The following is a 5,644-nucleotide window of genomic DNA, read 5'->3' on the forward strand; positions in this document are numbered from 1 at the left end:
TAGTCCACGGGGTTCCTCTGTCCATGGGATTCTCCAGGCTAGTGCACTGGAATGGATAGCCATTATTTTCTCCAGGTGATCTTTCCCCATCCAGGGATCAAACCTATGTCTCCTGCATTATAGGTAGATTCTTTATGAAATCTAAAGGGAAGGCCTTACATAAGGGAAATTCAGAATCAAAAAATGTAAAAAGTTTAAAAATATAAAATGATTCAAGTTTATTAAAAGGGAAATTCAGAATCAAAAAATGTAAAAAGTTTAAAAATATAAAATGATTCAAGTTTATTAAAAAAATAGCTTATTGATCTGTGATACCTGTCTCCATTCTTCCATATTCTACTAACATGGCATCCTCCAGTCTTAAAGATGGTACTCTTCCAGCGTGATCATTACTGTGCAATATCTTCTTTTTTATTTTTAATCAATTCTTAAATATTAAAAAATAATAATTCCCTTTCATAACCCTGTAGTGAGGTTTATGTTTTCCCAAAGAAATTCAAGCTAGCAGTGGTAATTTTTTGGAAGACTTTCAAAGATGGGTACTTGGACAATATCTAACCTTAAAAACAGGCCAAGCATCATATGAATAGAAAATTGGAATCCAATAATCAATGATCTGTAGTAATATTATGGTTTATAAATTATCCTTTGTGGATGACTGTAATATATATAGTGTTCACTGAATCAAATGTCTTGAAAATTGGGTGTCTGTCATGAAAGTTCTTCTGACCACAGGAAATGGGAGAAAATGAGGTATGGGTTCTTTTGATTGTCCTTGGGAACTTACAAATTTTGTAGGAAACTACAAAATTTGGGGCAAATTTGGGGCATCAACACTCCGACAAAATTACTTTGAAAGAAGTTGAAATATGTTATGGTAGTCCTAAAAGCCTCTTTTTTTTTAATTAAGCCACAAAGAAAGTTCCCTAAATTTCTCAGTGGGAAAACTGTGTGTCAGAGACTATAATAGTCCTCAACATTATAAAATAATTTTATCACATGATCTGTGGCATTCTGCAATATCGTTGGCATTCCAGTCTATTTTGATATTTCCCCCCATTTTCCTGTTGGTTGGTGTCTGTTAGGATACAGTCTGATTTTGTGTCAGACAAATGAAATAGTTCTTCCTTTCAAAAACGTTTTTCAACAATCTATCTGGTTCCACTAACAATTTATTTTAATATCTCTCTAGCCTAGACTCTTGAACCTCAGCATATCTCCTGATGAATATTTTCCTTAATTTAACTTGTCTTTCTTCTAATTTTTCTTTTTTCTTTCTCACTGTACTTGTTTTAGTTATTTAAAATATAACAAATTCTGAAAATAAAATCATTTAGTCATTTATTATTTAATGAGTATTTGGCACTTACCTCACTCACAAATCTTTAACCTGAATTTGAAATTTCTGTTTTTTAACAAAAAAGATGCCACATCACAAATAAGTAAGACATATATTTTTAAAAATGTGTTTACATAATGCAATCCCAACCTTTCTGTGGGAGCATGCACAATCTGGGCTTCTCTATCTAGAAGCACTGTCAAAGCTTATGAAATTAAAGTCTTCAAGCTTTAACTAAACTACATATTGGAGGATAAAAACACTGTTTCCATGCCTGGTCTGGGAAGATCCCATATGTCACATGGCAACTAAGCCTGTGCACCATGACTACCGAGCCTGTGTTCTGGAGCCATGAGCCAAAAATAAATAAATAAATATTTTTAAAAAGCAACAAATTCGTATCATATACACAGTGCTTGCTTTAACTAAAACTAGCATGAAATTCTGAACACAATTTGGAAGAAAGGAATTTAAAATTACAGAGTAATACTTTATAGAATTAATAAACTTGTTGCACTAATTATCTTTGGTCTACATGGACTTCAGCTGTCTTTCAGTTCAGTTCAGTTCAGTTCAGTTGAGTCTCTCAGTCATGTCCGACTCGACGACTCCATGAATCGCAGCACACCAGGCCTCCCTGTCCATCACCAACTCCTGGAGTTCACCCGGACCAACGTCCATCGAGTCAGTGAAGCCATCCAGCCATCTCATCCTCTGTCGTCCCCTTCTCCTCCTGCCCTAATCTCTCCCAGCATCAGAGTCTTTCCAATGAGTCAACTCTTCGCATGAGGTGGCCAAAGTACTGGAGTTTCAGCTTCAGCATCATTCCCTCCAAAGAAATCTCAGGGCTGATCTCCTTCAGAATGGACTGGTTGGATCTCCTTGCAGTCCAAGGGACTCTCAAGAGTCTTCTCCAACACCACAGTTCAAAAGCATCAGTTCTTCGGCTCTCAGCCTTCTTCACAGTCCAACTCTCACATCCATACATGACCACAGGAAAAAACATGGCCTTGACTAGACGGACCTTTGTTGGCAAAGTAATGTCTCTGCTTTTGAATATGCTATCTAGATTGGCCATAACTTTCCTTCCGAGGAGTAAGCGTCTTTTAATTTCATGGCTGCAGTCACCATCTGTAGTGATTTTGGAGCCCAGAAAAAATAAAGTCTGACACTGTTTCCACTGTTTCCCCATCTATTTCCCATGAAGTGATGGGACCAGATGCCATGATCTTTGTTTTCTGAATGTTGAGCTTTAAGCCACCTTTTTCACTCTCCACTTTCACTTTCATCAAGAGGCTTTTGAGTTCCTCTTCACTTTCTTCCATAAGGGTGGTGTCATCTGCGTATCTGAGGTTATTGATATTTCTCCCGGCAATCTTGATTCCAGCTTGTGTTTCTTCCAGCTATCTTTATCATTTATATTTGACTTGCTTATAAAAAGCATACTAATAAATCTGTAAAATAGCAAAAAAGTAAAAAACTAAAAACCTTATATTTCAAGGGATTCTGTTTTTTTTTTTTTTTTTTTGGTAAATTAATTAATTTATTTTAACTGGAGGCTAAGTATTCTACAATATAGTAGTGGTTTTTTGCCATACATTCACATGTATCAGCCATGGGTGTACAAGTGATTCCCTTTTAAAATGTTCCTTTGGTTGGATTTACCAGCATATTTGGCAATTCAATCCCTGACAAATCTTAAGTTAAAATATCAGGCCAACTGTATTGATGTGGTTGACAATAAATTCTCAAACAAGTAAGCAGATATTTTCTTTATTTCTTCACCCTCACATATTAAAAATAGCTTACACTTGTAAATGGGAACCTCAATTAGCTGCTGAGTTGTAGGTTACCCATTTGGCTAAATTTTCCAAAATTAGCTGCACCAGAATTGTCAATCACTGAATAATTTGTGTAATCTTTGTTTTCCAATGCCCCTGCATATGTGTATATCAAGATTTCCTACACAGGAAACTATGCATGTGTGTGCATGTGTGTGTGTGTGTGTGTGCATGTGTATGTTCAGTTGTGTCTGACTCTTTGCGACCCCATGGATTGTAGCCTGCCAGGCTCTTCTGTCCATGGGATTCTCCAGGCAAGAGTACTGGAGTGGGTTGCCATTTCCTTCTCCATTATTCTGTCTATAGCTCATGACAATAAACTCTGTAAGAATTCTTCAGGGTTTGAGTCCCTAGGGTTAGGTGATTAGATATAAGGCAAATTAAAACACCATCCTGTAGTATAATTTCTAGGTCTGCCTATTACTCAAGATGTGTTCATTCTCATTCTGCAATTTCTTGACTGTTGCAAAAATAACATGATATCTCTTGCTATCTTTATTAACTATATTTTGCAGGAATCATCAACTTTCTGATTAAAGGACTGGAAACATTTAAACAAAATTTCCATTTTGATACAAAATGTATATGCAGCATATTAGTGTTAGCAAGGAATACATCATAAAAATACACCAAGGATATCTGGCATTTGATGAGTTGATTTAACCTAGGATCATCCTTTCACTCTAATCTGAGGGATATGGGATCCAGAAGATTTTTGGCAGAGGAATCTATATGAACTGAAAATAGCAATATACAGGCTAAATTCTACTTTTATTAATCCCAGGACCATTGTGCATGTGCAGTTATATGTTTAACCCCAGTGAAATTTGCTATTATATTTTTCTTTATGTATTAAAATTGTTTAATCTTTCCCAGAGCAATTGTACTGTTATCATATGTCTGCCATAATCCAATCAATGATTTGTTTAGTTATTTTTTTTCTGATTTCCTTCTATGTAGCCTGTGTTCTCATATAATTATATTCTATCTTGAGGATATTTAATGCATCATATTTATTTAGGAATCATTTATATAAAGTACTACTATTGATAAACACTATTCTCTCTTGTTTTCTAGGTAAGGAAACTGAAGTTCTTATGGATAAAGCTAATTTACCATAATCAAATTCACTTAATTTGTCAAGTAAAGACCAATCTGACACTTCAGAACATTCCTGGGTATACACTGATCACATTGCCTTCACTAGCTTAGTTTGGGCTATCTTCAGTTTCTTTCACTCCACCTTCTCATGTTCCACTGATCAATTTTAATTCTTGTTTACCTTTATCTTTTAAATCAAGATCCATGGTACTGAACTAAGGAAATCAGAGCCCTGTGACCATGTTCATCCTCTTGGGCTTCTCAAAACACCTGCGCCTCCAGGCACCCTTTTTCCTGGTGTTCTTGACCATTTACACAGTCACTCTGGTGGTGAACCTTGGCATAACTGTGGTCATAAGGATCAATCCCAAACACCACACACCGGTGTACTTTTTCCTTAGTCATCTATCCTTTTGGGATATTTGTTCTTCCAGTGTATTTACACCCAAACTCCTAGACATCTTGGTTGTGGAAGACAGAGTTATCTCTTTCAAAGGATGCATAGCACAGTTTTCTTTGGCTGTGCATTTGTGATTCCAGAAATGTCCATTCTAGCAGTCATGGCTTATGACCAGTTTGTGGCTGTTTGTAACCCCCTGCTCTACACAGTTGCTGTGTCTCCTAGGCTCTGCAGCCTCCTGGTCTCTGGAACCTACACATGGGGTGGAATGTGTTGACAATAACATGTTCTCTTTTGGAGTTGTCCATCTGCAGTTCTAACATCATATATCACTTTGGCTGTGAGTATTCTGCACTGTCTCTCCTTCCTGTTCTGACACCCATTTCAGTCAACTTACATGTTTCATCATTTCTACACTCAATGAAGTGTGTGCAGCCTCCTGATTATACTCACCTCCTATGTTTTCATAATTCTCACAATCATCAAGATGCCTTCAGCTGGTGAACTCCAAAAAGCCTTCTCCACCTGTGCCTCCCACCTGAGCACTGTCACCATTTTCCATGGGACTGTCCTGTTCCTTTATTGTGTACCCAACTCCAAAAGCTCATGGCTTCTGGTCAAAGTAGCCACTGTGTGTTTTACTGGCATGATTCCTATGCTTAACCCCCTTATCTATAGCCTTAGGAATGTGAAAAAGACAGTCAGGAGTTTGATAACTATGAAGCTGCTTTCTTCTTCAGTATAATTCAAAAGTCCAATGGGACTGAAAAACCACTTGAATTAAAGTCAACCTGTGTATAAGCCAAATAAATATGCTTGTGTTCATATTACGCTTAATAATTTTCACATATATTTGTGATGCTAGTTTACCTGTATTTTAAGTAAATATATGATTCTAGGAATCAACAAACTAAAATGGACTGGAATGGGTGAATTTAACTCAGATGACCATTATATCTACTA

General features: G+C 36.5%; 1 pseudogene; it reads left to right on the top strand.

Moving 5' to 3' along the window:
• The first annotated feature begins 344 nt into the window (after positions 1–344).
• Positions 345–5,426, top strand: LOC113885192 (annotated as a pseudogene).
• Positions 5,427–5,644: the final 218 nt, after the last annotated feature.

This window comes from Bos indicus x Bos taurus, chromosome 28 (assembly GCF_003369695.1).
Source record: "Bos indicus x Bos taurus breed Angus x Brahman F1 hybrid chromosome 28, Bos_hybrid_MaternalHap_v2.0, whole genome shotgun sequence".
NCBI lineage: Eukaryota > Metazoa > Chordata > Mammalia > Artiodactyla > Bovidae > Bos > Bos indicus x Bos taurus.